Raw genomic sequence first — 25234 nt, forward strand, 5'->3', positions numbered from 1 at the left:
TCTCGGGTCATCTTTTGTGTTGGCTCTAGTAGTACAAAGTCCTATTATTGGTATGGGATTTCATGAGTAGCTTCTCTGTCTCTGACTCAGCTATTCTTCCTACTTTTCAGTGTCACAGAGGCCAGGGCTTGATGGACAGTGTGTGTCTGTGTGCAGCAGCCTAATTACTTTGCAAACTTCCTTAGAAATGGGGTCACCTGATCTGAAAGGGGGCAGCATTTCTGGAGCTGGTGCATTGAATGGCTAATTCGATTCCCCCCTCCCATCGTGTGAGGCGTAAAGCGAACAATTAATTCCCCGCAGGCGGCTCCCTCTGAACTTCCAAGGGGGAAGAAGAAATGTTACAATGGGAGCTGCACAGGGTTCCACCAGGAGCAAACCAATTGGACCTGCGGGGGGGAGGGAACAGGTCTGTAACAAATATCCTCACCCACCCTTACTTCCCTTCCTGCCTGATTTCCATTCAACTCAGGGAGGTTTCTTTTATCCACTTCCCCTTAGGGAACAGCTCCTGTAAAACACGGTGATGTATGTGATTAAGCAACACCCCCCGCACAGGAAATGGTAGTGACTGTAAGTTTTGCCCCAGGGTGGTCGCACTTAGCAGAGGAAGGGGTGGGTTAGAGTTGCATCCTGGCTGGGGGATTAACAGCACCAGGGTCGAGGGGGATTCAGGGAGTTCTGGGGGTGGGATCTCGGGGCAGTTCTTGCTTGTAGAGCCTGAGTTTTAAAATAGTGAAGTGCAGCTAGGAGACAAGCCACCCCAAAAGGGGATGGGGAGGAGGTATCTATCTCCCCTCCCAAATGTGAGACCCCCAGCCCTGCTGAGAGCGCTTCCCCAGGGTACACCAAGAAATCTCTTCCTCTCGCCAGCAGCTCTGGGGTAAGTATGCTTTCTTTTGGCATCATTTCTCTCTCCTCCTCTCTTCCTCCTCCTCTTTTAAGGGGGTTCTGTGAAGCTGGAAGGAATTCAGGGGACTACAGCAGAGATGCTGATCTGCTCAGCTGCAGCTGGAACTTTCTCAGCTGGGGGGGGCACAAGTTATATCCATTTAAAAATTATTTCAATTAATACAAAGCTGACTATAAAGTTCCTTGACTGTTGATAATGGTAAATTTTGTAACAACAATATCCTGCCTTTGTGGACTTAAGTGCTACCGTGTCTCCCTCCCACGTTGGTGGTGAAAGTCTCTTTGGGATGTGTTTGCTTTGTTAATTTCATAGCATTTATAGCTTTGTGTGGTCCTTTAAACTAAACAGAGGAATTGTGGATATATGAGAATAAATGTTTCCAGTAATTATTGACCTAAGTTAGGCTGATCTCTATATATTTTTGTCGTATTCTTAGCAGCAGCATGAGTTAATGTTGGAGGATTATGAAACTCCTGGATTTTCAGTTAAATCAAACCCTAATGGGCTTTGTTGTAATTAACATACTTCCTGGAATGCTGTAACATATGTGTGGTGTTTTGTTTTTGTTTGTTTTGTTTGGTCTGAGACTCAGCTTCAGTTGGTTGGCTTCATGCATTCTATATTTTAAACCTATTGTGCATGTGAAACAAATAATTCTTTTCTTGGGAGTAGAGAGCTACTGTACAAGAAAGCCATTAGCTTTATTTTTTAAATGTGGAAGTATTTACTTTTTTACACACTCTTAGACTAAAATAACTGATGTATCATAAATTTAACGTTTGTTTGTTTTTTAGTATAAATGGATTGAGAGTCATGGGGGCTTAGATGATTATTAGTGTGAAATATAGTTTCTTGTCTCTAGTTCCCCAGTTAAAATATGACCAAGGGCCACAGTAAATAAAAGTAACTTTCATATGTTGGCTTGTTTGTGATGTGTGAAATCAGTGCCCTAATAAATTTGTTAGTCTTCAAAATGCCACTGGACTCCTTGTTTTTGCTGAATTAGACTAACATGGCTGTCCCTCTGAAACCTGAGATAATTTCCTGTATGTTTTGTGGTAGATTTTTTTTTGGTGTTGTTTTTAATAAGTATACAACATGTCAAGTATAGTAGTGTGTCACATGAACTTTTATTTAGTTTTTCCATGTTTAAAAAAATCATCCTTAAAACATTCAAATTACGTACATAAGAAATGTCTGTAATACTGGGCTCCAGTTGGTACTACCCTATTCTCCCCACCCTGCTCTCTTTGTTGTCTGCTGTACCCTCATCTTTCTAAATCGAACTTGTCAGTTTTGGGGAAGAGACTTTCATGATATGTCTGTACAGTACCTAACATAATCCTGATATGGATATGGGTCTCTGGGGGCTCACTGTAACATACACAAAAAATAACTATAACAGTAGCTGTGCTGCTAGACTGAGGATAGACATACACACTCTTTAGGAAACTGACTAAATAGCTTATTCCTAGGAATGGTCCTTGTAAGTTCAATTTCAACACACTGATCAAGGCCAGTGTTGAAGCTTGATCTTGTACAGCCACAGTGTCTGTTTTGGTAGCCCTGGGATCTGAAATCTAGGGATTGGCATTATACACAGAGATTGCTTTCACCCTTGAAATAAATACAATCATAATGCACACTTTCTATGTCTAAAATGAAATTATTCCTGGAATAAGACACCCTTAAATCTTAGAAAATAGTTTTGCAATAGAAAACTTTGACTAACTGATGTAGAGCAGTTCTGAAAGCACAGTTATGATTCAGTTTGTGGGAATTTAGATTTTGTTAACATGTTTCCAAATGAATATTTTACCTAACACCACCACATGTTCAAGGTGTTAAGGACCCTATACAGTTCTACATTAATTTAGGGATCATTAAACAGTTTATTTTTTCCCCCCAGACACTTCAAACTATTTAGGTAGCAGAATCTGACCCTTACTGGTATTAAGAATTCTTCTAGTGCAGATTGCAGTAGAATTCTCAGCTGACATATACCCTTGGCTTATACCCTAAATACTCAGCTACCACACCAACTGCCCCCAATCTCTGGGGTACAAGTTAGGGGCAAAGCACCTCTTTACTACACTATTTCATAACTGGCATGATCCTTGGATATCATTGCCAATGGGGGTAAATTAGAACAACTCCAAAATGATTCTGTTTACATGGATGGGCTGTGGCTGGAGCAAATGTATCATGAGAATCAGAGATGTGTAATTTGCTCGCTGATGCTCATCCCACAACCAACACAAGAAAGGATCTCTCAGTACAGGGAGGAAACTGTGCCTATATTTGTAGCAAGAGTACGTATATATTGTTGGCACTTAACTTCTGGTGAAATTCTTCAATGCTGGTTAGAGTTCAAGGAGGACCAAATCCACTTCTGGTGTCCTCATATTCTCAGGGCTTAGCATATATGAAGCTAGATTTGTGATTTAAGCGTAATTGTGAGATTTACGGTCAAATTAGAGTATAATGGAAGAGAAAGATTTAAAGGGTTTAATAATATGGATAAAAATGCTAGTACTGCTTTCATTGGCTTGAGTAGAATTCTGGAAGCTATTGAAGTCTGTGGCAAAACTTCCACTGACTTAAGTGGCACCAGGATTTCATCTTTTATCTTTACTTGCTTTGTGCCACAAACTTTCTTTGCCTTTGAATATCTGATGTGGAGTTAACATCAGAGGAAAATTTGATACGGTCAGGTATCCATTAATTGAAGATGCTGGTTGAAATAGCTGTGATTAGAAAGCCAGTGACTTGAGTACACTGCACCCTCTCTTTAAATGTAGCAGGTATGGATGTAAAATCCCATTTAAAATGTTAACCGATCTGACACATTGTGCTGCGCATGGGGGCTGCTCTGGCTGGGCTGGGCACCAGTGAACCGGTTACCCTGGTCTGCATGCCAGTAGAGCAATGTTTACTGGCTAACCAGTTAACCCCTTTATATGCCTAGTAGCAGGTAGGGACTAGATAGCTGAGAGATACGTTTCTCATGGTACCAATCCAGCACAACATTGTAATGACTTATGCCAGATACTAAATAATAGTGGTTGGTCTCAGTCCAGCTGCAGTTCCCATGTAACCAAACTATCGTTACAACTGGCAGAACAAATGGAAGGATTAAATTGCCCATAAACGTGGTTCTTTTAAAATGTTAGGAAATGTATGTATGTTTGTCCCATTCTGTTGGCAGAGAATAAAACTTAAGCCTTCAGTGCAATCTAGGGATTTCAATGTGTAGTCGACTACACGATTAACCGATAAGCCTTGACTTATCTGTTAATCTTGTCAACTACATGCAACACTCACCCCTTTGCTGCCTCTGAAACAGAGGCAGCAACGGGGAGAGCAGAGGCCGGTACCCATGAGGAGCTTTATGGTTATAACCATGGCTTTAAGCAGGTTCTCCATGAGCACTGGGCCTGCCTGCGCCCCTGCCCCACACGGTAGCCCAGGCTCCTATGGAGCAGCCTCTGTCCACTGAGGGTACGAACTACTTGTGATCTAGCCTCCTGTCTGCAGGGAGCTCAGACTCCTGCAGACAGGGGCTGCTGCCGCGGACCAGTCTCTCTCCGCAGGGAGCTTGGACCCTTCCCCTCCTCTCACACACCCCCACACATGCAGGGGCTGCTGCCTCTGTATCAGAGGCAGTATTGTGAGGTGGCAGGCAGCCAGTTTGTGCTGGAAGCTAGTTTTTTAAACTGGCTTCCCTGGCAAACCAGCTTCCGCCTGCCACTCTGCGCTGGTGCCTCTGATACAGAGGCAGCAGTGTGGGGTAACAGGGAGCTCCCTGGAAATGGGGCCAGCAGCACACTGGCTGCTGGCCCTGCCCCTAGATACTATCGAATGGTTGTGTAACCGCTAAGATTTCATGCGGTTACATGACTATAAAATAGCATGAAGTGCCTTTCTGTATATTTCTGGTCCTCTGTCAAATACTTTAAAAATAAAAGAGAGAGACTGTGCTGTGACATACAATAATACCAAATAATCAAGTAGCATGAAAATGAGCCAATTTTTCATCTTCCAAAAATCACTGTCACTAATACTTGTTTCATCAGTAACCCTCCACAATATATTTGCCTTGCAAAGTTCTCTGTTGATATACAGTCAACAGCAGCAACAAAAGACATTAATGGCAAGGAAAGTCTTTCTATAGATTCTGCAGTCTTTTGCGAATAATATTACTTTAGTTTTTCACAACTCTTTTTTTTTTTGGTGACTGACCCTCCTCTTTTTTCCCCCCCCCCCTATGCTTTTTTAAAAAGAAAGTCTTGATTTAACATTTTCTTAATATTGCTGAGAGAAGTGAGGTGTATATTTATTACTCAGTTATGGTTCAAAGAATGTTCATATGCAGTATATATAATGCTAGTCTTCCCTTGATGCAGACTGGAGAAGAAAGAGTAGACACAGCATTTCAAAGGCTCTGATCTAGTAAAATGTCACTTTTGAAGTTTGAGAAATGTTGTGAGTTTATGTGCTTGTTGGGGGATGGGGAGGGCAACACATACCATCCAGTTATGCTGTCATTCCAAGCTTAACAAAGAGATCTATGAAAAGTGAATTGTTGGTTATTTTATTTTATTTTATTTTTTATTTTTGTGTTGTGCTGTGCTGGTAGCTTCTAGGTCCCAGCAATTGTTTCAAATTATACCTTGTACAGGCAGTCCCCAGGTTACATGGATCTGACTTACATCGGATCCCTACTTACAAACAGGGTGAGGCAACCCCGCACTAGCTGCTTCCCCCAGCAGACCAGGGAGACGCGGAGCGGCTTTTCTCAGCAGACACCTCAGCTTGAGAATAAAGGACTGAGGGAAGTGAGGTGTGGGAGAATAAAACTGAGCTCTGGAGAAATGTTTGGCTAGAGTTTCCCCTACAATATGTACCAGTTCCGACTTACATACAAATTCAACTTAAGAACAAACCTACAGTCCCTATCTTGTACATAACCGGGACTGCCTGTACTCAGATTTTGCAGTATCACATGTGAAATAGTCAGCTATTGTGAAATTGTTAGTTGTCATCTAATGACCAGGATTCTTCTTCATGATTCAGAATATTTATTTATTTAAGACAGCTCAGTCTCAGGAGATGTGAAATAGTTAGTTTGTTTCCACAATTAAATGGTTTTCTGGATAACTCAGTTTCACATGCAATAACCTAGTGGAGTTACTCTAGAGGCAATAACAAATGTTTACATTATTAATAGGGATTTTGACGTGTATTCGACTATACGATTAACCGATAAACCTAGGCTTATTGGTTAATCTTGTCAACTCCATGTACCAGAGGCAGTAAGAGGGCGGGGAGCAGAAGCCGGTGCTGGGGGGATGGAAGGGGGGAGCTGGCTTAAAAGCTGGCTCCCCTAGCACTGGCTCGGTGGTGCTGCCTGGGCCCCCACCCCACCCCATATGCTGCTGCCTCTCTCTGGGGAGGGTGCTGCAAAGCAGCCTCTGTCTGAAGCAGGCCCAAACTTGTACTCCCCTTGGACAGGGGCTGCTGCCACCCCATGCTGCTGCCTTTGAATCAGAGGCAGCAGAGCAGGGTGGCAGGCAGCTGGTCCGCACAGAGAGCTGGTTTTTAAACTGGCTCCCCTCACGGACTAGCTCTCACCTGGAACCTTGCGCTGCTGCCTCTGATACAGAGAAAGCAGCGTGGGGAAGGAGGGCCAGAGGGGCTCCCTGAGAGTGGGGCTGGAGCACACTGCCTGCAAGCCCTGCCCCCCTGGGGACTATAGAATTGTTGAGTAACCGATGAGAATTCATGCGGTGACTCAACTATTCTATTACCCAATATCTAACATCCCTAAATATTACCATGATGATTGCCCAACAAATCAATAGTGGTATGTAACAAGTGTATGTCTCATGTTCAGATGCCACTGAAACCTCTCATTTCTATAACTAGCTTAACACAAGCATGTGAACATCATTCATTTTATCATGGTGTTGTGATAGTGATGCTACAGTCATAGTTGAAAAGGTGTTTTCATTCTAAACTCCTGTTTTCAAAAACTTCTAACTTTCCAAAAATATTACACAATTCCCTGCTAAGTATTGTTGGCCCAATGTTTAGTTTGTTTGGCTCCACTTCTGTTGGGCCACTTACTGTGATACCAGTTTTTGTGTGTGTGCATTTGCTCAAACAGGATATATTTATATTTTTATAGTCAGCCTTGCTTATCAAGGACTAATGTCTCACAGACACTCCTTACAGATTATATTCTGCTTCACAGTTTCTAGGGTGGGGTTGTGGCCAGAGGATTGGTTCTTCAAAATTGTGTATAAATGCAGCACTTGTTTGGTTTGTTAAATGAAAAACACTGTGATTTCCACTTTTCCCCTTAGTCATGTCGTTTTAAGTAGGCCACTTACTGTTTTGCTCTTTTCAAGGCCTGATTTTGCAACCCTAATTGATGGTGAGCAAGTTATTCGTGCTAGTAAATAAGAACGGCCATACTGGGCCAGACCAAAGGTCCTTCTAACCCAGTATCCCATCTGCCGACAGTGGCCAACGCCAGATGTCAGTAGTCCCATACTACTGATGTGAATAGGTTCTAGCCAGTGTAAGTAAGGCTTAGCTAACAGTGATTAAAAGAAGAAAGCCCAGGGAAGATGATCAAATGGAAAAAAATGTTATGTTCAAGTCTGGAGGTGGGCAAGAGAAAATTTTTCCCACTGGAAGAGAACTTTACCCTGACTTGCCCATCTCCCCCGTCCTTTGAGAAGAGGGTTGGAAAATCCAACATTTTTTTGTTCTGTTCTGTTACTCTTATCTCTATCTCTGATCCAGAAGTGCTAAGGAGGTATTTGCAGGAACACCATTTTGGGCAGGGAGGGGGCACGCCTGAAGTTTAAACCCCTGAATTTCATACTTGAAGTATGCTTAAAGCATATGCCCCAGCCCCAGTTGTTCCTCTTAACTGCAACAGAACTTGTGCTGCTTGCTCCCAGCCTTGTCTTTGGGGTAGGGAGTTTGTTTATAAACAGAGAGAGGCAGGGTGATTGAGAGAGTCCCCAGTGGTGGGGCCAGCAGCCAGTGTGCTCTGGCCCCTTCTCCTGAGGAGCACCCTGCCACTTGTGGGGCAAGGTAGAAGCTGGTGCGTGAGGGGACCCAGTTTAAAAACCAGCTTCCCTTGCAGACTGGCTGCCTGTCGCTCTGCGCTGCTGCCTCTGATACAGAGGCAGCAGCTCCTGTCCGGGGTGGGCTCCCAGACCTGGAGCAAGCCAGAACTGAGCCAAGCTGCCTGCCCATCCGGGTCCTAATACACTTTAGATGCAGAACCACAGCAGGGGTAGATCCCAGATCCAGCACAAACCAGGACTGAGCTGGGCTTCTGACCAGCTTGCTAAAAAATGTACTGGTTGGGTGGGAGGATGCATGTAGTCTATAGCATGAACCTATACGCTTTTGCTTAGCGGTTAATTGCTTAATTGATTGTACTATTACATTCCTACCCCAAATCCTCACTGACATGGCCCCCGACTGAGAAGGAGAAAGACACACCCCACATTCCCTTTGCATACCAAAGCTGGGGGGGGGGGAGAAGGCTAATAGCTTTTGTGCTCTCCAGCCCCACAGGGAGGTGGCAGCAGGGCTGGAGTGCCAGCACAGGGAGCCCTGAGCCTCGGGGGCCGGATTCAGGCAAGGGGCTGCATCTGGCCCCCAGGCTTTAGGTTCCCCACCCCTGCATTAGATGAACATTGCCAAGTACCAGCCCTCCCCCCACCCAAAACTTACCCAGCCCTTATGTGAGTTGGGGGTTTAGCTCCCTGCTCTCCTAAGGGTAGAAGGAGTGGCCCTCCCACTCCCCAGGCAGTCCTTAGTGTGGCATGGTGCTCCAGTGACAATTCAGAAAGACCCAGGGCTCTGGCTGCTGTTGCTCCTGAGGTAGCAGCGGTGGGGGGCCAGGAGTCCTGGGCCCTTTTGAATCACCAGACCCTGGGGCAACTGCCTCCATTGCACACCACCCTGTTGGTGAGCCTGCCAGGTACTCCACTTAAAAGATAGGAAACAAAGGGTAAGAATAAAGAGTGGTATCCCTCGGAGGTCTGTATGGGGACCAGTGCTGCTCATTCATTTGTAAGTGATCTTGAAAAAGGGATGAACAGTGAGTGGACAAAATTTGCAGATGATACAAATCTACTCAAAAATAATTAAGTCCAAAGCTGACTGCAAAGGGATCTCACAAAACTGGGCCATTGCGCAACACAATGGTAGATGGAATTCAGTGTTGATAAATGCAAAGTAACGCACACGAAGACAAATAATCCTAACTACACACACACAATGCTGAGGTCTAAATTAGCTGTTACCACTCAAGAAAGAGATCTTGGAATCATTGTGGATAGTTCCTTGAAAACATCTGTTCAATGTGCAGTGGCCCTCTAAAAAGCAAACCTCAAATTGAGAATCATTAGGAAAGGAACAGATAGGAAGACAAAAATATCATATGATCTCTCATGATATGCACATATCTTGAATACTGCATGCAGATCTGGTCGCCTTATCTAAATAAAAGATAGACACTTGAAACTCCATACTCTGTGTGTCCTTAATTTGAGAGCCCCCGTGGTATGGACCTCGGCAGAGGGAGGAGGAAGTGACTCTGCATGCTGCCACAGCTCCCCTCTGCCCTTTACTCCCTTAGCTGGGGAAAAGGTAGGACAGCAAAGTGCTTAGCCGGAGGAGGCTTTTTCCAGGGAGCGGGAGGGTGTGGTAGTGGAACCACATGTAACTCAGGTAAATACCCCACCCTCTTTCCTTTCACACACCCTCCCTCCCTCCCAGACCCTGTCCAATGTCCTCCATGGTCCACAAAATTTCCTTAATCCAACATACTCTGTTTCCCATGGCTGCTAGATTAGAGGTTCAAGTGTACTGGATTTGAAAAAAGTTGAGAGGCAACAGAAATGATCTGAGGGAAGGAACAGCTTCCATATACTGTAAAGAGAGATTAAAAAGACTGGGCCTTTTCAGCTTGGGAAAGGAAATCACTAAAGGGTGCGGGGGATATATTAGAGGTCTAGAAAATCATGAGTAGTGTGGGAAAATTGAATAAGGAAATGTTAATGACTCCTTTGCAAACATAACACAAGAAGGTCACCCAATTACATTTATAGGCAGGAGACTGAAACAAAGGAAATTATTTCTTCATGGTTAGCCTGTGGAACTCCTTGCAAGGGAATGGTGAAAAATCCCAAACTGTAACAGGGTTCCAATAAGAACAAAATACATTCAAAGGCTGTGTCTAGACTGGCAAGTTTTTCTGCAAAATCATGTGATTTTTGTGGAAAAACTTGCCAGCTGTCTACACTGGCTGCTTGAATTTCCGCAAGAACACTGATGATCTCATGTAAGATCGTCAGTGTTCTTGCAGAAATACTATGCTGCTCCCGTTCGGGCCAGTGTAGACAGCACAGTAGTGTTTTCCGCAAAAAAGCCCCGATCACGAAAATGGCAATCGGGGCTTTTTTGCAGAAAACCGCATCTAGATTGGCCATGGATGCTTTTCTGCAAAAAGTGTTTTTGCGGAAAAGCATCCTGCCAATCTAGACGTGCTTTTGCGGAAATGCTTTTAACGGAAAACTTTTCAGTTAAAACCATTTTCGGAAAATCATGCCAGTGTAGACGTAGCCAAAGAGTTTAGATCCATCAATGATTTCTAGCTAGTATGGGCAGAAATGGTGTCCCTAACCTCTGTTTGCCAGAAGCTGGGACTGAGTGACAGAGGATGGATCACTTGCCTCTTCTGTTCATTCTTTCTGATGTATGTGGCATTGGCCACTGTTGAAAGACAGGGTACAGGGCTAGATAGACCATTGGTCTGATTCAGTATGGCCATTCTGATGCTCTTATAGAGAACCCAGTTGTATCTGCCCCCTAATCCCCTCCTAGACCCCCCCACTCCGCAGTGGTAGGAGTCCTGTGAGAGCAGTGATAGGAGTCCTGACAGTGTCTCTCCCTTTCTGCAGAGTTAGTAATAAAGTAAGAATATAAATTAACATTTTAAGCCTAACCAGTATCCCTTTAGTGTCTTGCCACAAGATGTCAGAACATGTTGTTAGTGTTAGAGCTGAGTGGATCTAATATTTATTTAAATTTTTCTCTTGTATTAGAATTAGATTCAGTGCCCCTGTCAGCTAACTGCTAGATTATTTGCCAGAAAAACATGAGTTTTCAGGTGCCTAAGTAGGCCCTGGAAAGAAGTGATGTGTAGGGGGAGGACGGTGAACAAAAACGGTGCCCCCTTCCCCGATTTGCAGCTTGGCTTGCACTGAACATGCTCAGCAAAAATGCTGAAGCCGTTGCCTGCCCCCCTCATCCACTCTATCATGGCATGCACAGGTTGTGTTCCTCTCTCCCCCACCCCCATTTGAAATGGCACCCTTGGGTATTTGGTAGAGTGAAGTGTATGGATGAGTTGCCCTCACATGAGTTGCCCTCATGACGTACTTTGCTCAAATGGAGGCAAATCGTGAAGTGATTTTTTTTTTTAAACATTAGATATGGGTAAGTTTAAGGTTTAACATAACAATTTTGCATTGGTAAACAGGCTGTTCCTGTGATGCTGTCTCAGAAGATTTAACGCTACATTGCACCTTTAGTCTAGGTCAGGATAGAAATCCAGGTGAACTGCTCTAGGAGGGCCCCTGGGCAGGAAGTTTAGTCACAGTTCCCTTCCTGCTTCCCTTTGCTTGGGGAGGAGAAAGTAACCTAGCTACAGCCCCTTATATGGTGCAGTTCACTTAATCTCTTCTCTTCAACATGGCAGCTGCCATGAAGCAGAGGCTGGACAGAATCAAAGCTCTACCCTGTTCATCCTTTCTTTCCCCACCTGCTGAGGAGGAATGAGCGTACCAGGCAAGCAGACTCTGCTTTCCCACTTACAGCCTTGTTGAGGTGATGAAGTAAGGAGTGGGCTTGCTCCCAATCTAGCCTTTAGTCAGTGTAATCTAAACCTAGTTCGCTGGTGTGTGTGTAAAACCAGGCTCAGCTGTCACCTCTTGGGGAATTCTCTCTTTGTAAACATGGACTGGTTTACTAGAAGGCAGGCCCATGTTTTAGTTGATAAATGACTGAGTGAGATTCATTGCCAGCTAGCTGCATACACTCCTAGTGAAGCCAGTAGAGTGTCAAACTGGTGCTGAATGTGACCCTGTAATTCTATGTGTCGAGCCCCTGAGATACCTTTGGAGGAAAAGCAGAGCTGAGCGATTTGGGGGAGAGGGTTTGAACAATTGACCTGATGCGCCACAGATCACAAACTCCTTGTGAGATGAAGCCAAGGAAGAGGCAAAAATTCAGGAAGCAGTTAAAGGGCTGCAGAGCTGATTATAGTTGCAAAATGTGCTGACCAATGGAAACTAGCAGTTTGGTAATGAGTTTGCAAATGTATCAAACTCTTACACTGACACATGCACAATTTTATCTCTTCCTTTGCCTAGACCCTGTCTGCCCTTTCCCAGAACTAACAGTGGCAGCACAGTTTACAGTGGTGGATACAATAGACAAAGAGGTTAGTATCTGAAGTCTCAAAAAATAGTAGAAGAGGGTTTTGGGGTTGTTTGTTTTTGTGGCTATTGCTCTAATTCACCTCTCTGTGAGGTGACTTAGTGCACTTCCACCATGGGTTCATAACTACTTTAATTGACCACTTCAAAGTACATGTAGAGACATTAACAAATTAATTTGACAGTGTCAAGCAAAATGCCAATACTATTTTCTTTCAAAGTTCTGAATTATTTGAGCCGAAGAAAGAACCTTCAAGGTTGACAAAGTTGAGACTAACTTTTTGCTCTTTACCTGTTATCTGTGACTGGGATCTGCCTCTCGTGGTATGTATATTTTGGAGAGAACTGTGTGATGACCTTTAGTTTGGGGATGAGTATGTAGGATTGGGGTGGTGGTCTTTGAACACTCTAAAATAAAGGCTGTCCCAGCCTACAGAATTTGAGATAGTTATATATGCTTTTGTCTGTCAAGAAAAGAGAGCGAAACTGACAATCTATTTCTTATTGCTAGAGGGGCACACTTTCTTATAACAGGAGTAATGTCTGGAAGGTTATGACCTATCTTTCTTCTATTAATAGAGCTAGAACAAAGGATAAGAGAAATTTTAATGGGGAAAGAAAATCTAATTTGGCCGGGACCAAGCTCAAAAACTGACAATTGTAACATTGTTTTGAATTGTCTTCCATTATAGTTAGATGACTAGATACAAATGCTGATCTCAATGGTTTTTATCCTAGCAATGAATTATCCTTAGAAAAACAAGTTACTTGTACTATACCGATACCCAGCTTGCTCTTTTAGATCTAGAGGTTTGGATGTCAATTTATGAAATGCAGGGTCATAGAAACTGCATAGATGCAACTTCAGGCCAATAGCTGATCTGTGCTTGTGGTGGCTATAGTTTGGTGCTTAAAGTATTGGATACTGATTTGTTTGGGGAGAGGGAATGTTAATTATTTCATTTATTATGTAAGGCATAATATACAGCCAGTCCCTGGGTTACGTACAAGATAGGGACTGTAGGTTTGTTCTTAAGTTGAATCTGTATGTAAGTCAGAACTGGTGTCCAGATTCAGCCTGTTGAAACTGACCAGCGGCTGACTACAGGAAGCCCGAGGCAGAGTTGCTCTGCCCCGGGCTTCCTGGAATCAGCCGCTGATCAGTTTCAACAGGCTGAATCTGGACGCCAGTTCCGACTTACATACAGATTCAACTTCAGAATCCCAGGCGTCCCCAAGTCAGCTGCTGCTGAAACTGATCAGCGGCTGATTCCAGGAAGCCCGGGGCAGAGCAACTCTGCCTCGGGCTTCCTGTAGTCAGCGCTGGTCAGTTTCAGCAGCGGCTGACTTGGGGATGCCTGGGGCAGAGCAGCTGGGATGCTGCTGGGTTGGTCCTGTAGCGCCGCTCCTCGGCGCTACTGGACCAACCCAGCAGCACCCCAGCTGCTCTGCCCCAAGCGTCCTTATTCAGCCACTGCTGAAACTGACCAGCAGCGGCTGAATCAGGACGCCTGGGGCAGAGCAGCCGGGGTGCTGCTGGGTTGGTCCAGTAGCACCCAGAGCGGTGCTGCGGGACCAACCGGCAGCGCCCCAGCTGCTGTACCACAGGCGTCCGGAGAAAAGCCTGGTCTGCTGGGGGGAGGGGGGGTGCGTACTAGCTGCGCCCTCCCCCCCCCCTCCCCCCAGGCAGACCAGGGAGACACAGGCGGCGGACTGAGATGCACCGTGGTCCTGCCGCCCGGGTCCTCCACGGCTTTGCTCCGTGTCTCCCTGGTCTGCTGGAGACCAGCAAACCAGGGAGACGCGGAGCAAAGCCGCAGAGCACGCGGGTAGCGGGACAGCCCAGATGCACCACGGCTGTTCCGCTGCTGGTCTCCAGCAGACCAGGGAGACGCGGAGCAAAGCCGCAGAGCACGCGGGTAGCGGGACAGCCCAGATGCGCCACGGCTGTTCCGCTGCTGGTCTCCAGCAGACCAGGGAGACGCGGAGCAAACCCCGTTCGTAACTGCGGATCCGACATAAGTCGGATCCGCGTAACTCGGGGACTGCCTGTACTGGTGTTCTCATTGTGCAGTAAAATCTAGTTCTGGAGTCAATCTTCCAATTGAGCAAGGAGAATCTAAATTACTGTTGTGGACCATGCTCCATTGTATGAACTGAGGCATTTTTATAGTTCTATGTGAGAATAGCATCTGTTTAAAAACCATGCTCCTGTTTGAACATTTTTACGTGCTTTGTAACAAGTAGCATCTAAGACATCTATGATTGAAATAGGAAGGGGGTGGAAAAGTCTGTATTTCTCTCATAGTTTGCTTACTTTTGTGCACTTGTCAGTACTCCATGTAGTCGGTTTTGCTGTTTTTTGTGATCAGTTAGGCTCTGATTCTGCAAACACATATTTAAGTCACGTTACTTAAGTAAAGTTAACTTCAAGCAGTAATGTAGTCCCAATTATGTTTGTGTGAAAGAGTTTGCAGGATTTTTCTTCCCATTTTTGTGTGGGTTCTTATGCAGCAACAGCGAGAGGAAAACAGTGGTAAAAAAAATGAGAAAATATACTGTTGAAACCACAAGAATTGGCAGGGAGGCACAGGCAGTAACTGAAACTGCTTTTAGCATTAGTTTTAATTAACTAGACTGCAGATTTATGTCCTTTCAATTATGCAACCTTGTTGCAGTACATTTAAAAAGATACTTATATACTACACTGTTCTGTATAAGTGGTGCATGATGAGATAAAGGTAAGGATGAATATCAGAAAAGGGAAAACAGAAATTAAGAAAAAAAATCATAGATCTCCCCCCCCCTTTTTTCCCCCTTAAGGGGCTTAAATTATTTTCCAATATATTTAATTTCCAAGATATCTTTCCAGAGACCTTGAAGATTTTGCCAACTCATCACTATGTTCAGAAAAACTCATTTTGAAAAGGAAGCCAGCCTCTTAATTTTGTCAGGTCTTCATCCATTTGCATATTGTGTTATCTAGCATACCCAAATCTCAAAACGCATAAACAAACATGCCCAGGATTATAAAACTACTACGGGTTGAATTTCTCTAGCCTGACATTTTCTGGTCTGGCAACATCCATGGTCCAGCATGATTTTAGTTAGCCAGATGCCCACTTATCATGGGTGCAGCCATGTTTCCTACAATCCCATAAAAGTTGTTTACAGCCACCCAGTCCTGGCTCTCAATGTTCTGTGCTGTTGCTTAGCTCTAATTTACCCCTAAATGTCTTCTAAGAGCCCAGTAAGCAGTGGAAATGTTGGTCATGCTGCTAGACAATACTGACCTCCTGTGGTTCAGCAAATTTGCTGGTTCAGCACCAGTCAAGTCCTGAGGGTGCTGGACTAGAAAGGCTCAACCTGTACCTCCTTCAGGAGTGATCCTGGACCTCTTAGGACACTTAAAACGATCCATTCCTCCCTTTTCTCCAGGATGAGATGCCACCATACGTAAAAGAATAAAACTTTGAAAAGGGAATGATTGAATTCCTAGAGCCCTAGTGAACAACCTGTAGCTCACGGCCCAATGGGATTCTTCGTGTGGCCCACAAGACATTTTGTTTACCATTTCCTATGCACAGGGTTGCCAGGTTTGGCTGGTTTTCATCCACATCGGGTTTTTTTCATATCGATATTACAAGAGTGACAGACGCTTAAAGCAATGGGCGTGTGAAGTGAGGTTTGTGCCAAATGTGTGCAAGATTGAGATCCATGTGCTCCCACTGCATCCAATCAAAATGTTGCTATGGTTCAATAGGCACATACTGCAAATTCTAGGTATGCAAGTGCAGTTAGCAAAACTATCCTAACCTGGGAGACCATCTTAGTTACAGTGACCTTGTGGCCCACTGAGATGGAGGTTCACTCAAGTATCCTACTCACCAGCGTGGGTTGCTCCTCACTGTCCTAGAGCAGGCATGTCAAACTTGAAGCCTACTGAGGGCCGCACAAATGAAAACTGACAGCTTTCAGGGCCACCAAAGAAAATGTACTTCTATCGGAAAGTCATCATTATTTATTATTATAGATTATGTTTTAAGTATTTTTTTATAATTTTAGGTCTTGTTTTAATATAATACAGTAATTTGATGTGTAAAAATTGTTGTTTGCCTATATAAAATAATTTTTAATTTTAATATAAATTTAAGGTACTTTTAAATTTTGTATATGATACATAACTTGTTTTGTTGAAATAAAAACAAGTATAGACCGCGGTTAATCAAATAGAACAGGCTTCTGTGAAAAATTCAGATACTTTGGGGCAGAGCAGCTGGGGTGCTGCTGGGTCGGTCCAGTAGCGCCAAGGAGCGGTGCTGCGGGACCAACCGGCAGCACCCCACCTGCTCTACCACAGGCCCCAGGCTTTGCTCCACGTCTCCCTGGTCTGCTGGGGGGGGGGGGGGGCACTAGCTGCCCCCCCCCCCCCCCCCCCCCCCGCAGACCAGGGAGACGCTGAGCAAAGCGGCGGAAGACCCGGGCCGGACCCGCAGCGCTTCCAGATCAGCGCCGTGGGTCCGGCCCGGGTCCTCCGCCGCTTTGCTCCCCGTCTTTCTGGTCTGCTGGCTCCCCCAGCAGACCAGGGAGATTCTCGCCCCGGAGGAGGCGGGCGGCGGGACCAGGCGTAGCCGCCGCTCCAGTCCTCCGGGGCGAGAAAATCCCCGTTCGTAACTGCGGATCCGACGTAAGTCAGATCCACGTAACTCGGGGACTGCCTGTACATGTTGTGATTTTATTTGGGAATAAATAAATAAAAACCAAAATGTTAACAAAATTTCCCCCTCTGTTCCCCCAGAGCCAGGCACTCCCATATCCCAGTTCTAACCCAATCCCTCTCTGCTCCCCCAGAGCGCTCCCCCCACTCTAACCCAATGCCTCTCCCCTCCCCCAGAGCCAGGCATTCCCAGCCCGTCCCCCAACCTAATGTGTGACGATGGCGGCTCCATGACCCAGACATTTCTTCCTCAGAAGCTGGGGTGTCATGAGCACAGCGGCCAGGTATGAGCAAGCGCTTGATGCCTATGCAGAGCAGCTGCTGACCGTGAGCATGTTCTGGAGTGCCCAGTGCCGAGCGGCCCAGCCGTCCGTGAGAACTTGCTGGAGCACCCAGCGCAGAGCAGCCCGGCTGGCCGTGAGAAGTCACTACTGTGCCATGCACAGAGCAGCCGGTCGGCCGGCTGTGATCTGCACTCAGCCACGTGCTCCAAGCGGCCAGCCGGCTGCACTTTATTCTTTTATAAAAATGTAGTGGCAGGCCGCAAAAAATTTTGATCAGGCTGTATGCGGCCCGCCAGAGGCCTGTTTGACATGCCTGTTCTAGAGGCTTATTTCTAGATATCTTTTATAGAGGCTAACTGCTAATGTAAAATATTTTGGTTCTATTTTTAAAAACAGGATATAACTTTTTATTGGCTGAAACACTGCTGCTTTTTTTAGTTCAAATTGTTCCACATCTAGATTTTGAACAATTGGTTATTTCCTGTTGGGGGAAATAGAGGAACAAGTACAGCCTAATTTCATCATGGTTCTTGGTTAGTCTTGGGAAAAAAAAACTGCTTGACGTCCTATTCTTTGACCTGCCACTGTGACAAACAATGCCACATTTCTGTCATGACTTTTTAAAGTTTTGGGTTTGTGTGATCATAGAATCAGAGAACTGGAAGGGACCTTGAGAGGTCATCTAGTTCAGTCCTCTGCCCTCAGGGCAGCACTAAATATTCTAGACCCAGGAGATAAGGAGAAGATAAAGGGGAAAGTTTGCTGTGGGGCCTGGTGATTTACAAGGGCCCAGGGATCCAGGCACTGTGCCCTTTTGAATCACCACTGGAGCTCTGTGACACTTACCCTGGGTGGCTCTGACAGCTGGGAGGGGTGTACCATGGTCCTGGAGGCACTGAGGTCTGGTTGCCCAGCCCCACCCCTTCCGCCCAAGACCTCTCCCCTCCCCTCCCCTCCCACACACATCTTGCCCAGTGGCCTGGCAAGGCTGTCAGCTTCCCTGACTAGACCATCTCTGACAGGTGTTTGTCTAACCTGCTCTTAGAAACTTTCCAATGATGGAGATTTCACAACTTCCCTAGTCAATTTATTCCAGTGCTTAACCACCCTGACAGTTGGGAAGATTTTCCTAATGGTCAATCTAAACCTCCCTTGCTGCAGTTGCTGTGTCCCTCACAGCTGTGTTTGGTTAAGATCTGCATCCTGTTTCCAATTTAAAAATAGTCTCTTATTTATATTGACTAGGGATGTCAGCATGTAGTTGACTATACGATTAACTGATAAACCCTAGGCATAGCAGTTAATCTTGTGGACTACACGCATTCTCCCTTCCCCTCCGGCTGCCTCTGTCGGTGGAGCCCATATGCTCAGGGTGCTGTCTTGAAAGCCGGCTCCTTGTGTGTATTGGTTCCAGCCTACCTCCCTCACCCTCTGTACTCAGAGGTAGTGGGGAAGAGAGGCAGCAGGAGCCGGTGCTCTGCTATGAGGCTCTGCTATGAGGTGCCTGTCATAGAGAGGCAGCAGCGCAGAGGGTGAGGGGAGTAGGCTGGAGCCCATACGCACGAGGAGCCAGCTTTCAAGACAGCTCCCTGCACGTATCAGCTCTGCGGATCCACCTGCCCCTGCCTTGCTACCTCCTACTTGGTGGGGAGGAGGGCAGGCAGAAGCCGGAGCTGGCTTAAAAGCTGGTTTCCCCCCAGCACAGGATCCCCGGTGTCACCTGCCCTCCTCCCTCCCACACTGTTGCCTCTATCAGAGGTAGCAGCGCGGGGGGTGTGGAGGCAGAGGAGACTTCCGTGAAGCAACCTCTGTCCACGATGGGTCCAAGCTCCCCATGGACAGAGGCTGCTCCGCATCCCACAGAGCAGCCTGTCTGTGGGGAGCTTTGACTCCCCTCTCCCCTTCTTTCCTCCGCGGGACAAAAGCTGCAACCACCCCATGCTGCTGCTGATACAGAGGCAGCAGTTCAGAGCAGCAGGCAGCCAGTCCATGAGGGGCGCTGGTTTTTAAATTGGCTCCCCTCACAGACCAGCTCTGCCTCCCACCCACCGCTGCTGCCTCTGATACAGAGGCAGCAGTGCAGGGTGGCAGCAGGTTCCCCGGGAGTGGGACCAGGAACACACTGGCTGCTAGCCCCACCCATGGGGACTATCGAATAATCATGTAACTGCTAAGATTTCATATGGTTACATAACTGTTCAAATAATCTCCATTTCTTTCTGAAATAAAAATCTGTCTCCGCCTTTTTTCCCGTACTCCAAATCAGAGGGAAGATGGTATGTGGATTTCTTAACTTAAAGAAGAAATGCCCTGATATTGGCTCAGAGTTTAAAGGCCTGAAGTGTTATTTTTATTGCTACTTTTTTGCAAATTGTTCTGCCCCCATCCACGCAGGTACAAACTTACATTGCCATGGTAAGAATGAAGACCAAGGCTCCAACCCTGTGTGCACTTGAATTCAATGGGACTACTCCTATTGGTAACATTATTCTCTGTGTTAAGTGCTGGTAGGAACAAGGTCTCTTTCAAAAGGTAAAAGTAGCTTTACAAGCTTACGATTAGCGGCAGGAACCTTTTCAGGTCATGGCTTTGTTGTGGGGTGTTTTCTTTGTTTAAAGTATTGGATTTGAGTATTTAATTTAAATGTAATCCAGAGTCCCAGAGCTGTGCCCTGCATCTTGTATCCCCCTCCCTGGATCAGCTGACTAAGGCTAGCCACAGGGATTTTTTTATCCTGTGTCAAGATACCCTAAGCGTCTGTGGGGTTGCCAATGTGGGTTAGATGTATTCCTGGAGATTTCATCACATAACATAATCTTTAATTAAAAAATAATCTTTAAATCCTGGAGACTCCTGGTCAATCCTGGAGGGTTGGCAACTCTTAACGGCCCCGGTCAATGACTCAGCCTCACATTATGGGGCCGAAAATAGCATTGTAGATATTCGGGCTTTGGCTGGAGCCCGGGCTCTGTAATGCGGTAAGGGGAAGTTGGGTCTTGGAGCTACACTGCTATTTTTAACCCCGTACCATAAGCCCTAGTCAATTGACCTGGAATCTGAGACTTCTTGCCTTAGGCCTCTTTTACAGTGTAGACATAGCCTGTATGACTTATATATGGCTTAGAGACTGGCTCCAGCCATACACAGGATGACAACAGAGAAATAAATATGTGACTTGAAAGCTGACTGGATGAAAGTCACTTCAAAAAATATAGGGTGATATTTTCAAAAGTACCAGTCTAGAGGAATATTAAGTAGAGAAATAATAATAAGAAAAGTTCCTAGATTGGTCTCTTTTCTGGAATATAGCTTGAATAATTGTATAATACGCTATTCACTCAGCTTCATTTCGAGACCACCCTGTTGCAAAGATATGTAAGGAAAGTTATCCTTGCACAAGCGCCTTATTGAGGTACTCTGGCCAAAAATAATATGCAGAAAAATCCAACAAAGGTTTATGTTATTCTGCATCAAATCTGCTTTGTCATTATCTTCAGTGTATTCCCCACCACCACACAAATTTCTAGTTTCCAGCTTAACTCTGCATGTGAGTCAGTGTCCTGCCTTGTACAGTATATCTGTATCATTGCACCATCTAGTGGAATATGGAGTCTGTTAAGTACATGCCTTGGATCTGGACAAGAAGCTATGCTGCTTTATGTCAACTAAAGATCAGGCCCACAATATACAGAAGTGATATCTCAATAGTTAATGGGCCACTGGATGGATTTTCTATTTTTAGGGATTCAGCATTTAATGCTATAGTTCCCTTGTTCTGTGAGTACACTTCTGTCAATGCATTTAGGTTTCCATGTGAGAGAGTTTCAACTCCTGTTGTTAAATTCTTCTCTTAATTTTAATCTGGGGGAGGGGGAAAAGGGAGAGGGAAGGCAATGTGTTGTCTCTTTCATCTGATATTCTAGATTAAATGTATTTTTCCTTTTAGTAATTCACATCTCCAGAGATGGACAATTTTAAACAAACACCTCTGAAAAGTTAATAAAAGGGGGGGAATAAAATAAGTAGAGGGGGAATCGTTAAGTAATATAAGAAATAGTGGAAGAAGAACTCCTGCAACTCTTTTTTCCTGAAAATTTAGTGATTTTTTTCAGTTTCAAACTTGACATATATTTACATGGATTTGTTTTTATGCCCCAGGACTTTGAAAATGAGAACATTTTGATAAGGGCTCTATTAAATTCACTGACCATTTTAGTCACTAGATTTTAAAAATAATAGTTTTTATTATTTTAGTGTTTGTAATTTCATGGTGATGTAATGTAAGGGTCCTGACCCCAGAAAAGGGTTGTGGAGGAGGTGAGAAGATTACCGTTGGGGGGTTGTGGTACCACTTCTGCTGGTGGTGGCATTGTCTTCAGAACTGGGCAGCTGGAAAGTTCTGAAGACAATGCTACCATCAGCAGAAACGGTACCACAACCCCCCAACAGTAATCTTCCAAAACAGGATCCCAGCTTTGAAGGTAGAGGTGCCACCAGCAGCAGCGCAGAAGTAAGGATGGCCTGGTATGGTATTGCCACCCTTAATTCTGCATGGCTGCCTGTGGAGCTGGGCCCTCAGTCGGCAACCACCACTCTCTCTAGCCACCCAGCTCTGAAAACAGCAGTAAGGATGGCAATACTGCAACCCCCCAAAATAACATTAAGATTCCTTTGCAACTCCCATTTGGGAATCTGTATAGTAGAGGGCACTGGTTCTTAAACTGTGAGTCAGACCCTGTTTTTTAATGGGATCTCCTGGGCTAGCATTATATTGGCCTGAGTCCCAGTGCCAAAGCAGAAGCCTAAGTCCCAATGCCTGAGGCCCAGCCCCAAGGCTGAGCCCCACCACTCAGGGCCAAAGTCTGAGCTCCACTGCCTGTGGCTTCAGCCCAGGGTGGTAGGGCACAGGTTGTAGGCCCTCTGTCTAGGGCAGTCTCCCCTCTCTTCCCCCCCCCCCCCCCACCCATGGAGATGAGCCTTTGGCTTAGGCCCCACACCCAGGGCAGTGGGACTCAGGCAGACTTAAGCTTCAGTCCCTTCTCCTGGGGTTGTGTAGTAATTTTTAGTTGTTAGAAGGGAGAGGCAGTGCAACGAAGTTTGAGAACCTCTGGTATAGAGTGTAAGTATGCAAAAGTCCAGGTTTCATTGGGGGAGGCTACGATTCATTGTCTGTGGTGCATTTTTCATAGCTGTGAATTTGATAGGGTCCTGATTGCTCTGTGTCACTTTTTAGAATATCTTAGCCTTCACATTTGTAGAAGAAAGTGGATCAGACCAAAGTTTTACAAGCCTAGCTGAGATTAGCAACATTTCTATAACATAAATACATTTGTTTATTTATATAGTGTCCTAATTTTAACACTTCACAGGTCATTATATGCATGGTAACCAATGCATTTTATTGATGTAGTTTTGAGTGCAAGTGAAAGAAAAAAGGTAAAAATATGCAACGGATTATGCAGTATACACAATAATAGGGAAAATATATCAATTACCACCTTTCATAGTATTTTCTATTTATGATACTTGACTTAGCTTTTATTTCATGTCATTGGGGAATCATTTTTTTTAAAATCTGAAGACTATTTTTAACTTTTTACTTTCTTTAAATTATCTAAACCCACTCTTAGCAGCGTGATGACCATACCCATGTCCACTACAGTCTCTGCCCTGTGTATTCTGTAGCACACTCATCCTGTATTTGCCTCTCATCCTCTGATTCTGTATAGAATTCTGCAACAAGAAACAACCACCAATTTCCATAGAATCATAGAACACTAAAACTGGAAGGAACCTTGAGAGGTCATCAAGTCCAGTCCTCTGTCCTCATGGTAGGACCAAGCACTGTCTAAATTATCACTGACAGATGTTTATCCAACCTGCTCTTTAAATATCTCCAGTGATGGAGATTCCACAACCTCCTTAGGCAATTTATTCCAGTGTTTGACCACCCTGACAGTTGGGAAGTTTTTCCCAATGTCCAACCTAAACCTCCCTTGCTGCAATTTAAACCCATTACTGCTTGTCCTCTCATCAGATGTCAAGGAGAACAATTTTTCTCATTCTGTCTTGTAACACCCTTTTAGTTAATTGAAAACTGTTATCATGTCCCCTCTCAGTCTTTTCTTTTCTAAACTAAAGAAATCCAATTCTTTCAGTCTTCCCTCATAGGTCATGTTTTCTAGACCGATAATCATTTTTGTTGCTCTTCTCTGGACCTTCTCCAATTTCTCCACGTCTTTCCTGAAATATGGTACCCTTTCTTGAAATGTGGTACCTTGAAATTTTGTGGCCTTAGAATTTTGTGGCACTGACTTCAGCTTCCATCATGAATCCAAGTTTCTTCCTAACTTTCCTATTGTAAAGTCAGCCTTTCTTTGCAAAAGATGGCAGTTTGCTCCTGAAAGGAAAGAAATATGGGAGGTACCTGGTCCAGTGGCTAAAGCAGGGATGTGAACGACTAGTTGACTATCCAATAAGCAAATGCTTATTAGATAGTCGAGACACTAGTTGACTAGTCGCTTCCCCCCCCACCTTGCTGCCTCTCTCAGAAAGAGGCAGTCAGGAGTGGGGAAAGAGGGGGGGGTGCTTCAAAGCAGCAGCACCGCGTGGAACCTGGGGTCTGCCGTTTTGAAATGCTTTGTGCAGCCTGGGATCAGCTGGGGAATCCCCTGCTGATCCCAGGCTCCATGCAATGTTGCTGCTTTGAAATGCAGCAGGGAACACAGCACCAGTGGGGGACTGCTTGAGTCCCCTGCTGGCCCCATGCTCCCCACAGTGCTTTCATCTTTGAAGTGTAGCAACAGCCCTAAGGGCTGTTGCTACACTTCAAAGGCGGAGGTGCCTTTATCGACTAATTGAATAGTCGATGCAAATTGCATAGATGTTTAAATTAGCCAATTCATTTGAAATTTTATATCCCTTGGCTAAAGCACTGGATTGGGAATGAAGAGTCCCAGGTTCTGGTTCTGTCAATGAAATCGCATGTGTCTTCCTTAAGCAAAAATGCAGGGACGTCTCCAGTGGAGTGTGGAGCCCGCTTCACAAGAGACAAATATGTCATTTCTGGGACCATGGTGCTGGCCCGCGGGGCCTGCTGTGGTGACCTTGATTTGCCATACCCTAGGGACAGCTCTGCAAAAATGTGTATCTTTACTCTTGATGTTGGGTTTACTCAAGTTAACTAACACAAGGTAAAATCCCAGTGAAGTCAGCACAGTTTTTAGCCTTCACCCGTGTTAACAAGTTGAGTTTGGGTGGGCTAGGATTTACCTTGATCTGCTAACTTGTGTGAAAACTACACTCTGCCTTGGATGCACTAACATTTTTTACTCTGTGTTCGATAACTTGAACAAGCTAACACCAAGTGCTAAGGATGCATCTTGTTTGTCTACCAGTTCAGACAAGTCCATTATGGCTGTATCACTTCTCCTCTTTATGCCTCGGTGTCTCCATTGGTAAAATTGGAGTTTATAAAGATCTGTGGTGCTATATGGACCAAGGCTTTAAAAAGACGCCTGTTGTGGACTTGAACAAATAATTTTGCACCAGATTACTTTCCATGTGAAAGACATGTCCTGTTTTACAAGGACTGGCATTCACTAGCTAAACAAGTGACATATAGTGGGTGGTATGACTACCCATGAAATAAGTAATATATATTATTTGATTTGGGGTGATATGATTTCGATTTTTACACCAAACTGCAAGCTTGTGAAGCCTTCCAATACATCCAACTGGAGGGAAGGGCAGTTCCTTGCTTGGTTTGAATGGCAGGTGGTAGCAC

At 45.1% G+C, this 25234-nt stretch overlaps 1 protein-coding gene across 6 annotated transcripts in view; it reads left to right on the forward strand.

Moving 5' to 3' along the window:
• TJP2 (tight junction protein 2) overlaps positions 1–25234 on the forward strand; it is a 105514-nt gene that overhangs the window by 34969 nt on the left and 45311 nt on the right. The window contains exon 4 of one of the 6 annotated variants that reach the window (XM_006137846.4): positions 12382–12452. The exons of 4 other annotated variants lie outside the window; for them this stretch is intronic. The gene's annotated coding sequence lies outside the window, so the exon portion shown is untranslated. Of the gene's footprint in view, positions 1–523; positions 884–12381; positions 12453–25234 lie in introns of those variants that run through there. One more of the 6 variants, XM_006137847.4, reaches the window with a different exon arrangement.

Source organism: Pelodiscus sinensis, chromosome 6 (assembly GCF_049634645.1).
Source record: "Pelodiscus sinensis isolate JC-2024 chromosome 6, ASM4963464v1, whole genome shotgun sequence".
Lineage (NCBI taxonomy): Eukaryota > Metazoa > Chordata > Testudines > Trionychidae > Pelodiscus > Pelodiscus sinensis.